Consider the following 20,250-nt stretch of genomic DNA (forward strand, 5'->3'; position numbering starts at 1 on the left):
TAAATCATGGTTGTCTCTTTGTTTTGGATACTCACCTTCCTGGACCTAATAGAGCGGGGAGGGGGGAGACAGAGATTTTTTAATAAAAATAAAAAAAATTCATGTAGATATTTAACTTCCAGAGTGACTAGTCATACATCAAATATAATTTAGTGAAAGAATTTTAAATTTCTTAGAATGAACTAGTATAGATTTATAATGTATGTTCAATTGTGATAAAATTCAAGAGCATACCACAGAATTTGTACTAAATTCTGAATTAGAAAATATGTTTTATCTCCAAACAAACCCAATAAACTGTTTTAAATGAACTGTCAAAAAAAGAAAAGTAGTACATGAATTAAAAGACACTGAGGGGTCATGGTAAGACTTGAGGATTGGAAAGAGAATATGGATATGATATAGTTATAATTTCAAAAAATTATTTTAAAAAGTTGAAACAGGCTTTACGGCCAGGTGTTCCAGAAACTAGGGCTTTATATTAGAGCACATCAAAAATATCTCAAATCTTTTACCTCAGGATGTATATCTAAAACCAGTAAAATAACAGTCCTGTTAGGCAGGCCCACAACATTTCACTCTGATCTATTTGGTTGAACTACTGTAACTATAGCAATTTGATTTCATGATAAGTTCAGTTCTTTATCCAGATTATTGATTGCCTGGTCTGTGGACACCAAGAAGTAACCATCAGGACATTTATGGAGCATCTAAAATTGATTGACTATTCCACATTGAAGTAGGAAAGTTCTCAACCACTGTCCTGTCTCTCCCTTTCTGCACTGTGAATCTATCAGCTTCAAGCTTGGTCTATGTATTCAAATCTTGTACAGATCCCTCTTCGACTATAATCACAAAATAAAAGTCAGAGAAACTGGAGGTCACTCATCAGCTGGTTTATTTTTCCTTTTTACTGACCAGTCAAAGTTCAGTCCTAAAGAAGTTATAGGACTATCTACCCAGCACTGGACAGCAAAGGCAGGATTAGGTGTTTAAAGAAATTCTCAAATACATAGCATAAGCCACCACTATCACAAGCTCACAGTCTCCCAGACACTCAACTGTAGAAGGGAGCAGTGGGCTGTATTCAGCACAGCTCATGCATGGCTGGCTTTATACCCAAAATAACAGCACACAAAATGTATTCAATTAAACACTGTCTGGCCCATTAGTTTCATCTTCTTATTGGCTAATTCTCACATCTTTCTTTAACCCATTCCTCCTTCACACAGAACAGTCAAGGCCCAGCTTGGTAGGAATTGCAGACTGTCTTTGCAGCACTGGATAGCAAAGGCAGGATTAGGTATTCACATCAATTCACAGTTACACAGTATGATGTAAGCCTGAGCTACAGGAGACATTAATCTAAACCAGTTGTTCTCAATCTTCCTAGGGCTATGACCCTTTAATACAGTTACTCATGATGTAGTCAACCCCCCTATAAAATTATTTTTGCTGCTATTTTATAAATATATTTTGCTACTGTTTTGAATTATAATATAAATTTCTGTACTTTCTGATGATCTTAGGCCAGTCCTGTGATAGGTTCATTTGATCACTCCAAAAGGAATCATGACTTACCAGGTTGAGAACCACTGATCTAAACTGATAATTAAAAAACTGGGAAACATTGGAAAATAGAAACAAAGAGATTATAAAATAATGCCTTTGAAGAAAACAAAATATAAAAACTGATAAACAATAGTTGACTTCTAAAAATGATGAAAGTAATTGAAAATTTAGTTATACTGACTTTGAAACAGAGTAGGTACTTCCCTGGTAGGGAGAATGCCATTAATAAAAGAATGCATGACTTTATCCCAGGTAAAATGTTAGCTGCTGAGTGTTCGAAGCTGACACATGGAGTTACAGTCAATGGCCTGCATCTCAAACATCTGAGCTGATTAACTGTGTCAACCTAGATTGAACATATCTGCATGGGAGAGTTTACTAATTGGAAAATGGATACTTAGGAGTTCAAGTTCTCCTCCCTAAACTATACACCCACCAGTGTCCGTCTTTATTAACATGGAAGAAAATAATGTATCATGAGAAATTACACAGGAAGTCACACACTGTGCCCCATCAGGTCCTTCTTTGTTATGGTAACACCCGCAGTCCATGGCCTTAAACTTTAGTCTATGATCTAGCTATTGTCCAGTGTGTTTACACCTGCAGTGTACAAAATACACTGTTTCTACTCTTCTGGTCTGAAGTGAGAAGCCATGCTCCACACACAAATCATTTTATTGTTATTTCAATGGACCACCTACAATATAACTAAAACTGGTAATTTTAGAGCTCTGTGGTGCAGCAAGAGTAATGCTGTGCGGGGCTACAGACAGGAAACAAGTCCACCTCAACCACTATAGGGGACATTGACTCTGAATTGCTTTTGTAAAAGCTGAAAAATGTAGCTGTTCTAGAATTATTATACTTTTATGGTCCACAGGTTGTGACCCTGTAATGGCCCCTTCAGCAGAATGTTAGAGGCCATTGATGGGTCTTTTGGCTGGTTGTAAATCATGGTTGTCTCTTTGTTATAGGAATGTACCTTAATGGCTGATTAATCCTGGTAAACAAACAATTGAATCTCATGATACTAATCTCTAACCAGCATGGTTTGCATACTACTTATCTTTGGGGTATCTGGGATGCGGTCCTCCCTTACTTAAATTCTACTTTGTGTGACCTAATGTCTCCTAAGAACTGGTAAATCCTTAGACCATTAATTCTATAATAAATTCTACTCTTCTACAACACAGTTTAGCAGCAGATTGCTACTCTACACAGTAGAAACCTTTTACAAGCCCCACAAAATTAACTACAGACGGATAATAAACATAAATGTTAACAGTGCAGAATTTCTGAAAACCCAGAAGAGACCAGTAGTCTCCGAGTTTGGAATATTTGGTGATATCTCTCTACATGCGACAATATAAGCACTACATGAACCAACATTTTTGGCTACTAAAGCTCTGCTCGGTGCAGACACAGCCCAGGCCTTGAAGGTACTCAAAGGCTGCCAGCAGGGATCACTTAAAACTACTTAGGATAAGGCAGAAAGAGGCAGGAAGACAATAAACTCTGTGTCTGTCCACTGGCTCCCACCCAGGCAGGAGAGGACCCACCACACCAGCCGCTAGCCTCAGCAATAAGCTCCATCTAGTTTCGGGACAGGGACCCCTTACCTGCCAAGCCCAGCCACTCCTCCACACATGGGGACAGTGACCCCACCACCACTCCCGCATACAAAGGCAGGTCCCTCTTCCCTGCCAGGAGACATGGGTCCCTTACTCACCTTGGCCCATCATTCCTCCTGTCTGTGGAGAGCAATCCCTCACTCACCATGGTGAAGCTACTGAGCTGACAGACTCTCTACCAACAAGGGAGCCCAAGGCAAAGTGCAGAAGTGAAACTATGATTTCTTCAAGAAGAGCTAAACTGGAGGCAATAAACCAGAAGCCTGGTTCCAAAAAGAACCCTCCCATTTGCCTGGTGGGTCTGCTGGAGACTCTGATTGGCTAGTGAGGTCAAAGGGACAGAACCAGGTAAGCAGAAGGGACACACTGCAGCATTCACAGCACTGGTGGCTAATTAGAATTTAACAGCAAGTCTCTTGCTAATGTAAATCGGTTTGAAAAGGAAGTATACAAGTTCAGAAAGAGGCTAATCAGACAATGTTGCACTAGAGGAACATTGGGTAACTCAAGAAAATTATAAACAACATCCACAGTGGTGTCGGGACTGATAACCACATTTTCTGCCCTTCTGTGAAAAGTCCTAGGATCTGTGATAGGAAACAACCCTTTTCCAAAGGCCCTGGCCCCACATCTTTACCAGCTATCCCAAGCATATTCCCAAGATTAGAGACAGAGCTCTGTTATTGCTCTATACATCAGGGCCTTGGAGAAACCTCCCAAAGCCTAGGCAGGTTGCTAAACTCAGAGAGGATGTAAATCTGTAAATATGGTTACAGTAGTGATGCCATGTATAATGTGAAGGATGTTTTGTGTTTTATCCAAGATTTAGTTGAACAGTTTGGACCTAGGAAATTATTGATTTATTACATTGTCTTAAACAGTTTCTATTCATCTTTCTTTTATTTGTTGTTTCTCAGCACTATCTAAAGACGAACAGTTGGCACCTTCTTGTGATCAACTATGCCTGCTTACAAAGGATGACCACTACCAGGTTTGCTGACTGTTGATATTTCATCATGAAAGAAAGTATGTGTATTCGATCTGAGTATACAGCATCTTCACCAGGCAACTGTATGCAATTCACCCTAATGATATATGAACTAGTGGTTTTAAGGATGAGCTGGAGTACATAAAGCAAAGCTTTTGACATATCCTCACATTGAAGGATAACTGATTAAAGAGAGACTTGAAGAGTCTGTGATTCCTTCCAAGCACAAGTGACCTCTGAAGACTAGCTACTCAACTGGCCTTGACATCTCAGAAAGAAAGATTAATTTTTGCCACATGCATTGGTCTTTAGTACTCAAGAAGAATGTTTAATCAAAGGATAAGAGAATTGGTAACAACACAAGGGTTCAAACACCACAAATATTAGATGTAAGTCTACATGAGATCCTATTTAGATAGCAAACCTCACTAATATTTTCTTCTCAATAAAAAGATGTTGTCCAAATATGAGATATCAGACCTTGGCTCCTGGAGCACCTGCACACAGCAAAGAGGGACAGGCCCATATTTCTTTTAACCTCCAAATTATATGATGCTAAATACCTCTTCTCTCCCTATGGGAAGGGCATCATGCTAACTTTTGGCCGATAAAACAGGTATAAAAGGGTATGAAAGTTGGTTGTGGGCTCATCACTCTGGAAACCAACTGTAGAAGTTAAATGGGCATTTCTAACAGATGGGAGCTATTGTGAGCCCCTCAAGAATGTCTTATGGACTTTGGACATTTTAGTGTTTTCCAGACAAGAGTAAAGGAATTCCTTTTCTGTCTACATCTGAGAGTTTGGTCTTTAAGAGAGATGCTTTGGAAAGGTATCACAGTACTACCACCTGATAAGCCAAATTCAACTTGAAGAAACTAGATCAAGTCATTGCTTCAACCACATAATGGTAGTTAGTGTTACCTCTTCAGAGGGATGTGAAATAAGAACTGGAGGTAGAAATGAACTATACAATTCAGAATAACAAAAAAGCTAACACTCATGGCTCCCTATTGGCTGCCATATGGCTCACAATCTACTTCCAACTGGTGCTCCTGATTGCTAGGCTTGCCCAGAGTCCCTCATTGCTAGAACTGCCCAGCTGAGCCTCAAGACAGTAGCAGTTTCCCTACTAGATGTACAGAAATCAAATGACTAAGCCAGCACAGCTCTTCTCAGCTCTGCCATTCCACCCTAGGGGAATGCGGGGCTCTAGTCTGGAAAGTTGGTATTTTAGTAGAAATTCTTCCACTCTCTCAGAGCACTTCCTGTTCCTCTTCCAAAATATGCTGTCCCTTGTGTGTGTGTTCCATTACAGGGCCACTGACCAGTGAAATCAACCCTTTCCCTCATAGCTCAGATATTCTGAAGCCAAACTAAGGTCACATTCAAACAGTGACTCTTGCTAAAGCAAAATTCATGATTTTTATAAGTTCTGGAAAGTCTTAGAGGCAAGAAAGTGATGATGTAAATGATGTAATTATAATCCATGAAAATTAATCAAAAAAGGTGAAGCAGGTTTATGGTCATGTGCTCCAAAGTTTAGTGATTTATATTAGAGCACACCAAGGATTAATAACACATTTTATCTCAGACTGTACATCTTAAATTTGTAAAATAAGTTTTTTTAATCAGGGGAATATCATTTTATCCACTTCTATTTTGGTCAGACTAGTTTAACTACTGTAATTTGGTTTTATAAGTTTGATTCTTTATTACAATTCTTGATTCCTTACTCTGTTGATGCAAGAAATGGCCAGTAAGAACATTTAGCAATCATCTAAAATTGATTGAATCACTACCTATTTCTTATGTGAGCTATGGTCTAAGGGGGAAAGCTTTCATGGTCCTTCTTGCCCATACAACTCTGTACAGGGACTATATCTGATTTACAGTTTGTCAGTGAACTCAATTCTTACATGAGTTCCTCTTTATTTGCAAGTTCACAATAAAATCCAGATTAGTTGGAAGACACTCATCTATTTTCCTTCTCACTAACCATTTAAGGCCCAGCCTTGAAGCAGTTGCAAGAGTTTCTTTCCAGCACTGAACAACAGAGACGGGATTAGGTGTTCAAAACCATTCTAAACTACATAGTGTGAGAAAGGTAGGTCTCTTTAAACTCAAGGTCGCCTGGTCTACAAAGCTAGTTGAAGCACAGCCAAAGCTACACAGAGAAACCCTGTCTTAAACAACAAAAATGTATTAATTTAGTTGTCTATGATGTGCCCAACTGTAATCCAGGTACATTGGAGATAAATTGGTCAAATTTCTCTGATTTTCTACAAGATCCTAGTCTATATATGGAGTTCCAAGACAGCCAGAGATTCATAATGAGGCTATTATTTAAGATAAAAATATAGAAAAGAAAAAAGAACAAATTATTAATAAAACTAATAAACATGATAATTTTTGGTGTGACTAATTTGGAACAGTGATGAAGATATAAGGTGATTAATTTATCCTTGGGGTCCAAAGAGGTTGAGATAGATGACAAGGGATATACACATCTAAGTTAATATAACTAAGTCATATAATGAGTTTTCCCATCTCTAAAACCTTCCCCAGACCGGATCTCCTGTCTCTCCTATAAGGTGGTCAGATAAGGAGTTAATGTTTCTTCAGTAGACATGGTCTCACCTGGAGGAGTCATTCTTTTCCCACAGTGAAATTCCCAGGGAAACTCAAATTTCATAGTGTCTATTATTTCACTAGTTGTTAGCCAAAGGGAGAAATTTAAATGTATTTTAGAATATCCTTATTCTTGGCAGGCAGACAATTATTGGGGATTGATGGGATGGAGACTAAAGAGCTTTATGTTGCCTTGGAGACTGCAAAATGGGGGCTGTAGGGTACTGTCACTGACAGTTACATGAGCTGCAAAAGAGTAAATAGTGGAAGACCTGGAGGAGGATGACCCACCATAGTAGAGTGGATACAGAGCACAGATGATGCCAATTTACTTAAGTGCACCCTATGCCCTGCTCTTTGGCATTTAATCCTTGGGCTTTTGCAAAGCTCTGTCCATAATGATTCTTTCAACCACAGCTCCATGTATCTTATTAACTTAGCATTACAATAATTTCAGTTCGAGTCTCAGGATCTTCCCACAACCTGGATGTCATCTGCTCAACACCATTCAAAACTCCTAACTAGAGATTTTGTAGGCATCAGGGAAGCACAATATGATTCCATTCAGATAAGTCAGATTTCATGCCTACAAGTTCCTTTCCTCTCCTTCACAGGAGGTAAAAACTCAACCTGGGGTTCATGTGACATGTGAGCTTATGGGTTCCAATAGATGCTTATTTACCACATTGGAGAAAAACTCATTATTTTGACTTTGGTTAAATGATCAACCATCTTTTAAAGTATTTTATTGTGAGTTTCCCTCCTGATTATTTTTGTACTTTGCCCTCGTTTTATGGAGTTTTTGGGCCCCTAACCCTAACCTCGGAACATACCTTGCTCCAATACAGAGAGAACCAAGAGGTGAATGACCAGCCACCAGGTATGACACCCCACTCTATAGGCCCTCCATAGTGAGGCAAAACCCTGGACTTCTACACCGACTGCCTCAGTTTCTCTAGCCGGTCAACAGGAGAGTTTCCTGCAGATAGGCTGGACCCACTCCCATTCACTGGACCCCCACAAACAACAAACACCATACTGCACCCAAATTCACCTATCCTGCAACTTCAGTGGAACTCAGAAATACAGCTTGCTACAATAATGAGAAAACCAAGAGGTGAGTGACCAGCAACCCAGCAGGGGTCCTCACCAACCTGAGGCAGGTTATCTAGACACCCAGCAAGAGAGGTTCCTACTGAGAGGACCAAGAGAAGAACTCTAAAGCACAAGCAATGAGAGAAACCCAGGAGAACAGAGCAAGAGAGTAGGCTAAAAGAGACCTCAGTGGCTTCCTGAGACACAGAACAGACCAAGAACAGTTACCAAAGACTCAGACAGCCACTGTAAGAATTGGACCAAGATGCAAAGACACTGCCAGCATCAAATGAAGGAAAAGATGGGTAGGCTCCAATACAAGAATTTATCCAACAACCTAATAAACCATATGGTAACATCAGAACCCAGTAATCACAGATCATGCTAAACAAATAAAAAAAGAAAATTATTTTAAACATAACTTCATGAAGAGGATAGAGAACTTTAAAATGAAATGAAAAACTACCTTTAAAAATAGAGAAAAAAAAACAATAAAAAAGGGAAGAAATTAATAAATCCCTCAAAGAAACTCAAGAAAACATAGAAAAAACAATCAAACTGGATTTTGAAGAAAGTTGAAGAAAATGGTGCAAGACTGAAAGACTGTAATAGAGGCAATACAAAAACCAAGGAAACTCTGGATATGGAAAATCTAGATAAATGAACAGAAACTACAGAGGGAAGTATAACCAACAGAATAGAAAAAATGAAGAGAAAACCTCAGGGATTGAAAATAGCTAGATAAAATAAATTCACCAGCCAAAGAAAACATTATATATAACAAAATTCTTAACACAAAACATCCAGGAAATCTGTGAAAACATCAAAAGACCAAACCTAACAATAATGGGGATAGAAGAAGAACTCCAGCTCAAAGACAAAAAATATATTCAACATAATCATACAAGAAAACTTTCCCAACTTAAAGAAGGATATCCCTTAAAAGGTAGAAGAAACTTATAGAGCACAAGATAGACTGGATCAAAAAAATTGCCCTCACCATATAATAATTAAAACACAAAACATATAAAGAAAGAATATTATGAGCTGCAAAGGAAAAAGATTAAGTCACATATAAAGGTATATGAGAATTACACTAGACTTCTCAATGGAAACCAAGAAAGCCAGAAGGTCCTGGACAAATGTGCTGCAGACACTAAGAGACCACAGATGCAAGCAGAAATATCTATACCCAGCAAACCTTTTGATCACCATCGATGGAGAAAACAAAATATTCCATGACAAAACTGCATTTAAATAATACATATCCAAAAACACAGCCTTACAGAAAGTACTAGAAGGAAAATTCCAATCCAAGGAAGCTAACTTCACCAACAAAAACTCAAGCAACAGATAATTTCACATCAGCAAAACTACAGTAATTTGGTTTAATGATAAGTTCAGTTCTTTATAGATTCTTGTATGCATGGTATGTGGACCCATGAAATGGCCAGTAAGCAAATTTTTGGAACATCTAAAATTGTTTACCTCACTACTCACTGCTAATGTCAACTACTGTTACAGCAAGAAAACTTTTACCATCCTTCTTGCCCATCCTTTGTCTGTTGTGATGACATTGGCATTACAATTGGTCAGTGAACTCAATTCTTACACAGGTCCCACTTCACTTGTAAATTCACAATAAAATCTAGAGAAGCTGGAGGATACTCATTTAATGATCTATTTCTCCTTCACACAGACCACTCAAGGGCCAGAATGGTAGGAGTTCCTGGACTGTCTTTCCAGCTCTAGGTAGCAATTCTCAGTAACATAGTATGATGCAAGCCTGAGCTACAGGAGACATTAATCTAAACCAGTTTTTCTCAACCTTCCTGGTTCTGCACCTCTTTAATACAGTTACTCATGATGTAGTGATCTCCCCACCTATTAAACTAAGTTCACTACTACTTCATAACTATATTTTGCTGGTTATGAATTATAATATAAATATCTGTACTATCTGATGGTATTAGACCAGTCCTGTGATAGGTTCATTTATTACCCGAAAAGGAGTCATGACTCACCAGGTTGAGAATCACTGCTCAAAACTGATATACATAAAAAGATGAATAAATAAACAACACTTAAAAATGAAATGAAATTCAAAACATGAGAAACATAGGAAAATAGAAACAAAAAGATTATACCAGTAATGCCTTTGGAGAAAGTGAAATCTAAAATGATAACCAATAGTTGACTTCTTAAAATGATGAAAATAATTGAACAGTTAGTTATACTGACTTTGAAACAAAGTAGGCACTTCCCTGGTAGGGAGAATGCCATTAGTAAGAGAATGTATGACTTTATCCCGTGTAAAATGTTAGCCGCTGAGTGCTGTATGCTAAAATATTGAGTTACAATCAATGGCCTGTGTCTCAAACATTGGCGCTGATTTAAATGTGTCAAACAGGATTGAATATATCTGCATGGGAGATTTCACTAATGGGAAAGTAAATATGTAGTAGTTCAAGCTCTCCTCCCTAAACTGTACACCCACTGGTGTGTCTGTCTTTATTCACATGCAAGGAATTAATGTATGATGGGAAATTACACAGAAATTCAAACACTGTGCCCAATCAATGTACCTTAATGGCTTATTGATCATGATGAACAAACATTTGCCTCTCATGATACTAATCTATAACAGGCATGGTTAGATTACTACTTTGGGGAATTTGAGATACAGTCCTCCCTTACTTAAATTCTACTTTGTGTGATTTCATGTTTCTTAAGAACTGGTAAATTCTTATACCATTAATTCTATTATCAATTATGCTCTCCTACTTCACAGTTTAGCAGTGGAGTGATACTCTACACAGGAGAAACCATTTATGAGCTCCCTGAAATTAACTAGAGATGGATGGTAAACCTAAATGTTAAAAGTGCAGAACTTCTGAAGATACTGGAGAGACCAGTAGTCTCCTAGTTTGGAAAATTTGGTGATATCTCTCCACATGCGACAACATAAGCACTACAGGCACCACCATTTGTGGCTCCCAATGCTCTGCTCTATGCAGACACAGCCCAGGCAGTGAAGTTATTCAGAGACTGCCAACAGGGTGTTGCAAGGATCACTTAGGACTACTTAGGACAAGGCAGGAACACACTAAACTCTGTGTTTTTCCACTGCTGCTGAAATCTCGGCCCCGGTCTGCAATCTATGTGCTAGACCTCAGTTTGAGAGCTTTCAGGAAAGGTGCTGGAGGTTGAGAACTCAGACGCAGTGACAGACTGACACACAGAACTCCCAACACTGGTTCAGACAGCCCCTACTCAAATAAGACCACCAACCTTCATTATTATAACCCGGTGGGGCCAAGGGAGTTGGATGTGAGTCTTTTTTTACTCTACGTTTTCTCAGCTTTTTAAAGAGATTTTTTAATTCTTTACATATAATCTCTTCTTCTTCTGATGAATCCTCCTCACTCTCCTCCACTAGCTCTAAATCATCAAACTCTTCCCTATCGTCTGACTCTATTCTGAACCAAGAAAAGATACCTCCCATCTTTACTCCTCAACATGTCTCCGTCGGCCAGGAACGATGTTGTCTGTTTACCTCTCTCGGCAGGACTTCCAAGGGCGACCTCTCAGCGTTCCCTTTCCTGTGCACCTGAACCTTGTTACTGAGTTTTGGGCAAGGGGCAGGAGGTTAAAATACACAAACACAGACAGAGACAGAGACAGAGACACGAGTCATCCTTGAATTCTGCAAGAATGCCCCTTTATTGTGTTCATGGGCAGATTATATAGAGATAGCCACGCCCCCCAAAAAAACCCACCAGAAACCACTCTTCTGCCATCAAGAACTCCTGAATGTCTCATGCTCAGAGAAGCTGTAGGCACTCAGATCAGGGGATTACAAGAAATTCAGGATCTGGGGTCTCACTGCTCCCAACACACTGCCTCCCACGCAGCCAGGGGAGGACGCACCACAACAGCACCAAGCCTCAGCAGGCCGCTCCACTTAGTTTAAGGACAGCTGTCCCTCACTTGCCAAGCCCAGCCACTCCTCCACACGTGGTGACAGCAGCTTCTTACACACCTTGGCCCACCACACCTCCCAACTGTGGAGAGCAACCCCACACTCACCATGCTGCAGCTGCTGAGCTGACCCGCTATCTCCCCACATGGGAGCCCAAGGCACAGTGCATGAGACTGCGATTTCTTCTGTAAGCGCTAAACCGGAAGCCTGGCTCCCGGAAGAACCCTCCCATTTGACTGGTGAGTCTGCTGGAAGCTCTGATTGGATAGTGAGGTCTGAGTGATAGGGCCAGGTAAGCAGAAGGGACACAGCACAGCATTCCCAGCACTGGCAACTAACCTAAAGAGAGACCTATCCCAGATTGGCTGGAGATGTATGCAAAATTCAACAGCAAGTCTCTTGCTAATGTAAATCAATGGGTTCTGTTTTCAAAGGAAGTATACAAAAAAATTCAAAAATAGGGTAATCAGACAACGTTGGCAGAGAGGAACATTGGGTAACTCAAGATCATAAACAAAGTCCACAGTGGAGTTGAAACCGATAAACACAGTTTCCACCCTTTTGTGAAAAGTCTTCGTTTCTAAGGATCAGAAACAACCCTTTTGCAAAGGCCCTGTCTCCACATGTTTACCAGCTTTCCCAAGCATATTCCCAAGATTAGAGACAGAACTCTGTTGTTGCTCTATACATCAGGACCTTAGAGAAACCTCTCAATGCCTAGGCAAGTTGCCAAAGTCAAAGAGGCCTAGTTTCAAGTATTTTGTAGAAGTTCTGCACTTCCTCAAAATATTAGAGAATTGGTAAATCCTTGTACCATTAACTCTATTATCAATCATGCTCTCCTACATTGCAGTATAGCACTGGAGTAGTACTCTATACAGGAGAAACGATTTACAAGCTCCACAAAATTAACTACAGACAATCCAAAACCTAAATATTAAAAGTGCAGAACTTCTGAAGATACTGGAGAGACCACTAGTCTCCAAGTTTTGATAGTTTGGTGATATCTCTCCAAATGTGACAACATAAGCACTACAGGCATGACCATTTGCAGTTCCCAATGCTCTGCTCTGTGCACTCAGCCCAGGAAGTGAAGTTATTCAGAGACTGCCAGCAGGGTGTTGCAAGGATCACTTAGGACTACTTAGGACAGGACAGGAACACACTAAACTCTGTGTTTGTCCACTGCCTCCCACCCAGCTAGGGGAGGATGTACCACAACAGCCATGAGCCTCAGCAGGCCACTCCACCTAGTTTGGGAACAGCGGCCCCTCACCCGCCAAGCCCAGTCACTCCTCTGCATGTGGGGAGAGCAGACATATGCACCACGGCCGGTCACTCCTCCCCACCTAGGGACGTTGGCCCCTTACTCACCTTGGCACACTGCTCCTCCCATCTGTGGAGAGCAACCACTCAACATTGTGCAGCTGCTGAGCTAACAAACTATCTCAACGCAAGGGAGCCCAAGGCACAGTGCATGAGAGAGAATGTGATTTCTTCTGTAAGCGCTAAACCGGAAGCCTGGCTCCCGGAAGAACCCTCCCATTTGACTGGTGGGTCTGGTGGAGGCTCTGGTTGGTTAGTGAGGTCTGAGTGACAGAACCAGGTGAGCAGAAGGGACACAGCACAACATTCCCAGCACTGGCTGCTAATCTACAGAAAGACATGTCCAAGATTGACTGGAGATTTACATTAAATTCAACAGCAAGTCTCTTGCTAATGTAAATCAGTGGGTTCAGTTTTAAAAGGAAGTATACAAATTCAGAAAGAGGCTAATCAGATAATGTTGCACAAGAGGAACATTGGGTAAATCAAGAACATTATAAACAAAGTCCACAGTGATGTTGGAACTGATAACCACAGTTTTCACCCTTCAGGATAGCAAGGGCAGGCATAAGAATTTCAAGTCCTTGGCAGTAAGAAAATTACATTTGAAGTACCACTTTTTGGTCCAACTTTTTTCACTGTTGCTGTGATTAAATTCTCTATCAAAAAGCAACTCAGGTAATGAGGTTTATCTGGTTGATATTCCTAGATCACAGTCCATCCTTGTGGGAGCTTAGGATAGAAACTCAAGCTAATAAATGAAGGCAAAACCTGGGGAAACGTTGCTTCCTAGCTTTCTCTCTTGTTTTGTCATGGTATCATGATCTCATCTGCAGGTCCACTCACTTGGAGATATTGTCAACTCAGTGGAAGAGCATTCCCACATCAGTTGAAACCAATACAATCTCTCTCAGATGCAGAAATTACATGTTCTCATCTAAGCACACCCTCAACTGATGCTCCTTCAGACAACCCTAGGCAATGTCATGTTGACAGCTGAGGCTAATTAGGAAAAAGACAGTAATATGCAATGAGGTTTTAAAGATCCAAAGTCAATGTATTAATCACATTCAATCACTTAACAGCAAAAACCAAAACATGAAGATAGCAGAAACTGGAAAACACAGATATGCCAGGTCCCTAGGAACAAAGGCTATTTATTGATCATTTATTGTCCTGTTCATGGAGGCCATGGATAACCCAATCAATGAACCAGAATCATTATCATGTATACAAAAGGAGGATCGATGTAGGAAAGATTTCTTAAAGGCTTCAAAGGAAGCCAAAGTACATTCACAGAGGAACAACATGATTATAAACAAAGTGATAAGAAAAAATTTATGTTTTGATTGCGTTTTATAATTAGAGCAAATTGTAAAATTAATTTGTATAGGTATAATCAACAGTGCCAGAAATACAGTAATGCTTTACAAGTGCCGATTATCATTACAGGCATGAAAGAAGTCACACGGGAGTGAAACCTTCTGGAAATGCTCAAAGTGTCAAAGCCTGTATATATCATAATCATCTTCAAAGGCATGAAAGAATCCATACTGGAGAGAAACTCTACGAATGTAATCAACATGGCAAAACCTTTGCAAGTAACAGTAGTCTCCAAAAACATAAAAGAACACATACTGAAGAGAAATCCTATGAATGTAATCAATGTGATAAAGCCTTTGCATGTAACGTTAGTCTCCAAAACCATAAAATAATACATACTGGAGAGAACCCCTATGAATGTAATCAGTGTGGTAAAGCCTTTGCACAGTACAGTAATCTTATAATCCATAAAAGAACATATACTGGAGAGAAACCCTATGAATGTAATCAATGTGATAAAGCCTTTGCATTTAACAGTAGTTTTCTAAGGCATAAAAGAACATATACTGGAGAGAAAGCCTATGAATGTAATCAGTGTGGTAAACCCTTTGCACAGTATAGTAATCTTCTAATCCATAAAAGAACACATACTGGAGAGAAACCCTATGAATGTAATCAATGTGGTAAAGCCTTTGCATGTAACAGTAGTCTCCAAAAACATAAAAGAACACATACTAGAGAGAAACCCTATGAATGTAGTCAGTGTAGTAAATCCTTTGCACAGTACAGTCATCTTCTAATGCATAAAAGAACTTATACTGGAGAGAAATCCTATGAATGTAATCAATGTGATAAAGCCTTTGCATGTAACGTTAGTCTCCAAAACCATAAAATAATACATACTGGAGAGAACCCCTATGAATGTAATCAGTGTGGTAAAGCCTTTGCACAGTACAGTAATCTTATAATCCATAAAAGAACATATACTGGAGAGAAACCCTATGAATGTAGTCAATGTGGTAAAGCCTTTACATTTCACTCTAATCTACGAATGCATAAAAGAACACATATTGGAGAGAAAGCTTATGAGTGTAATCAATGTGGGAAAGCCTTTGCACGTAACAGTAGACTTCAAATATATATATAAAAAAAAACACATACCGGAGGGAAACCCTATGAGAGTAATCGATGTGGTAAAGCCTATGTACATCACTGTACTCTTCAAAATCTTGAGAAAAAAATCATACTGCAGAGAAACTTATAAATGTAGTTTTAGATAAAGTTACATGACCTACAGAGAAGAATGTGTATTCAGTGCTTGAGCATCATGTTCTATAGAAGTTGATTTGATTTATGATATTTATCTCCAATGTTCCTCTGTTTATTTATTTTTTATTCAACATCTTTTAACAATGTTAATGTTACAATGCTTGATAGAAGAGAATATGAGAAACAGTAAATAACTCACCTGTGCATTCAAAGGAGCACTTTCATGTATCTGGTAGAGATGTAACAGTGTAGGATAATCGGCAATCAACAATATATTCCATAACTTACATGAAGTTCTGCAGATATTTATATATATTCTTTAAAGTTGAATGTGTCTTCATTTCCCCATAGTTATTCATTTGTTACTTTTTCTTGAAGTACTGTATTCTAAGGGAATTGTTCACAGATACCAAATAATATGATGACAATGAGATCTATTTTTCTTTTCTTTTTAAGATTTATTTATTATGTATACAATATTTCTCCTGCATGTACTCCTCTATGCAAGAAACTATGTTGAATAGATATGAAGAGAGTGGACAACCTTGTCTTGCTCCTGATTTTATTGGAATCACTTTGAGTTTCTCTCCATTTAATTTGATGTTGGCTGTTTGCTTTTATTATGTTTAGATATCTTCCTTATATCCCCTGATCTCTCTAAGACCTTTATCATGAAGGGGTGTTGGATTTTGTCAAATGCATTTTCAAGCATCTAATGTGATTACCATATGTTTTTTTCCTTTCATTTATTTACATTGATAGATTTTCATATATTGAACAAGTGCCATATTCTGTATATCTATGAATTGTTTGAAGATGGCCGGTCTAAAATATATCTTAGTTTAGCTTTGAAAATATACCTAATGTGACTACAAGTTTGATTATAATAGTTGATTACTAACTTGCATTTTCTTATGTTTCTAAACAGTTGGTAATAATTTTCAAGGACTAGATTTGCATTACACTGTTTTTTTGTTGTTGTTGTTGTTTTTTTTTTTTTTTTTTTTTTTTTTTGGTTTTTCGAGGCAGGGTTTCACTGTAGTTTTAGAGCCTGTCCTGGAACTAGCTCTTGTAGACCAGGCTGGCCTCGAACTCACAGAGATCCGCCTGCCTCTGCCTCCCAAGTGCTGGGATTAAAGGCGTGCGCCACCACCGCCCGGCACATTACACTGTTAAATGAGTTGTTTAGGGACAATACCTTGAACAAGAATAGAATTTAGTACAGTATGTTCTAACAAAATTAGACTCACATTTGTATCAATATACAAAAATTGTATATAATATACAAAAGTCCAATCCAACATAAAATATTTAAAACTAATAGTTGCTTTTTAAAAGTATATTCAATAATCTACCTTTTTATTTTATCAGATATATATCCTTCCTTTTTTCAGAATATATCAAATAATCTACCCTTTTATACTATTATTTCTGTGTCCTTTATTCTTTTCAATTACATGAACTATGAATCTAATCATCTTTGTTTAGTTTTCATCATGACTGTAACCAATAACAATGCAACCAACACCCCTAAATAATGATAAATATTTATAACGCATTGAACAACCAAAACCCACCAACCTCTCACCTCTTGAGAATGTGGTCATTATATAATTAAATTTACTTTCTGTTCTCTGGGGGTGATTCTGAAAAGATAATTTTGGGTTAATTATCAAGTCCTAGGAGAGGTAACTATCATTTGTTGTCCAGTCTCTGCGTAATGGGAAAGCACAAGACTTGTTTCAAGTCCTAGCTAGAACAATCTGTTAGGCTGGATCATTTCATCTAGCCACCTTAAAACTGTTCTGAGCATTTTGTAAGCCTATACCTTAATGTTAACATGTCAATATAAAACCAAGGGATAATGAGATTAATAACAAAATAGTTCTTAAAATTTTGTTTTTCTTCTGTCTCATATCAGGTGGCTCTTTTCCCATGAGACAAAGATTTTGGATTTTACTTTTTTTGTGAATGGCAATTAACTTTATAAAATAGATTTTATTTGTTAAAGAGATTTCAAACTCTAAAGATTGCTTTTAACTACAGGAATGGTAGACACGAACATCAGTCATAACCCCATGGTTAACAAGAACTAATGTTACTTACTGAGCCAAAATTTATATATTGATACATTAATAATCCTCACAAAAGAACAAAACTATAATTTTCCTATTCTGCAGATGAGATATTTAAGGACAATTGGGATGGGCAACTTATATCAAATATCATTTCACATAAGATAACAAAGGGCCAAAGTTATATCTTTATGAATTCAAAGTTGTTTTTTCTTAAATTACACTAGCATTCTAAAGACATTAGTAAGGATGATGGGAAATAATTGCAGTATGTATTATCTGAAACCTCTTTCTGCAGAATGAGTATCAGGACATGTGGAAAGAGGCAAGAAGGTAACACATGAAGGAAACCAGTTGGCTGAGCACAGCCTGGGAACAATTTCTTATCTGGTTTCCTGTAACTAAGAAGTATAAAAGAAGCCAGAAACATAATCACAAGAAAAGACATGTGAGCTGTAATTTCCCATTGTGAATAATCCCTGAGAATATGAGTAAATACCATGAGAAGCTGATTGTGTGGTTTGAATGAGAATGGCCTCCAATGAATCATACATTTGAATACTTGGTCACCAGTTGGCAGAACTGGTTGGGCAGATTAGATGCATCCTTGTTGGAAGTATCTCACTGAGGACAGGCTTTTAAGTGTCAAAAGTTTCATGCTTGTGTTTTAAGATATGAGCTTTCAGCTATTCTTGTTGCCATGACTTTGTTCCTCAATGATGGACTCGAACCCTCTGAAAATACATACCTAGTTAAACACTCTTTTATGTGTTGGCTTGATCTCAGTGTTTCCTCACACCAATAGAGATTAAGTTGACCAATTGAAGAACCTTTAAATGTTGACTTTAAAATTCTTAACATTGATGCATTTGGTGTTCAGACCAGTGCCTGAGGACCAGCGGGTAAGATTTCCAACTTCTTTTGTGGCAGGAAAAAAACTCCACATCAGAGACAAACAGTTATAGAAATAGAGATAAGTTAAGAAAGAGAAACTGGAACCCAAGGGTAGAAATAGCCTAGAAATCTGGGCATATGTTCAAATATGGGTTACCATGAACCTTATGACCCTTTAAAGACCAATAATATGGCACATGTCTTTTCTTGGATTTTACTTTTAAAGGAAACTTGGGTTTAGAAAAGGGGGAGAGCCGTACTCCAACCCAAAATCAGCTTTAATCTTTAGCTGTAGTGGGAACTACAAAAAGACCATTTGCATTATATATCTATAGAGAACATCAGAAACAAATATTTGGGATGATTTATGAAATTTTATCCTGTTGGAAATGTGATCTACCAAAAGGCCAATTTACTCTTTTTCTTGAGACTTTTTTTTTCTGGATGATTTGTTCTTTTTCTTCAGATGTCTCATTTTTCAGTGGTCTTCAGATGTCCTGAAAAGACAGAAACAAAACTCTTCCCCAACCCTAATTTTGGTGAGATTCTCTTTTGGCAAGTTATACATGGTTAAATAAAAAGGATTTGTTAGTTTTATAGGTTAGTTTAGATTAAATGTCCATACTTTTTGATGAACTATCATCTCCTCTTACTAAGAGGTGTCTTTTTTTAATCAAACCTTTATCATTTTAATAGTATCCATAGTTTTTTTCTTCTGTGTAAACAACAGCAAAAACCCTTCCCCAACGTAACACATGACCTGGTTTCCATTCTGAGGTCAGTACATCTTTAAAGTACATTGTCGAAATTATTTCTGTAGTTTTTTTTCAACTACCCAATGTCTCTCCACCGCAGCTGTTCATTCTCATTAGCATTTAGAAAATTCAAAGTTAATAATTCATTATGCAGTCATATCTGGGGGTATTTATCATCCCTATCTGTTGATTTAACATACCCGTTAGAGTTTGATTTAATCTTTCTATAACTGCCTAACCTGTATTTTTGGGTGGTATAACTATAATATGCTTTACATTATAATAAGCTAAAATTTAATTTTCTTAGAAATATATGCTGGACCATTGTCTGTCTTTATTTGTACAGGCACACCAATGATGGCCATAACCTCTAGCAAATATGTGGTTACCAAATCAGGCTTTTCCAAACTCAAGGCAGTTGCCTATGAAAAACCTGAAGAGGTATCAATGGTGTGTACACATGTTAATTTTCCAAATTCTACAAAATGGAACACATCCATCTTCCAGATTTCATTCATTTGAGTACCCATTGGATTAATTCCTGCAGGTAGTGGTGTTTGACTGTATAAAGAACAAATAGGACATTTCCTTATAGTTTTCTTGGCTTTTTGCAATGTGATGGAAAAGTCTTTTCTAAAACCTTTCTTATTGACATGATGTGTGTTTTAAATTCTCAGGGATTCAGCACATTTCCAATCAATAATTGTTCAA

The 20,250-nt window shown here is 38.1% G+C and overlaps 1 long non-coding RNA gene and 1 pseudogene across 1 annotated transcript in view; one reads left to right on the forward strand and one right to left on the reverse strand.

The window, feature by feature from the left end:
• LOC119827285 overlaps positions 1 to 12,101 on the reverse strand; it is a 40,730-nt gene extending 28,629 nt beyond the window's left edge. The window contains exon 1 of the long non-coding RNA XR_005287581.1: positions 12,005 to 12,101. This is a non-coding gene — a long non-coding RNA (uncharacterized LOC119827285). The remainder of the gene's footprint in view (positions 1 to 12,004) is intronic.
• A 2,576-nt stretch (positions 12,102 to 14,677) lies between these two features.
• On the forward strand, positions 14,678 to 15,826 carry LOC119827666 (annotated as a pseudogene).
• The last annotated feature ends 4,424 nt before the right edge of the window (positions 15,827 to 20,250 follow it).

This window comes from Arvicola amphibius, chromosome 12 (assembly GCF_903992535.2).
Source record: "Arvicola amphibius chromosome 12, mArvAmp1.2, whole genome shotgun sequence".
NCBI lineage: Eukaryota > Metazoa > Chordata > Mammalia > Rodentia > Cricetidae > Arvicola > Arvicola amphibius.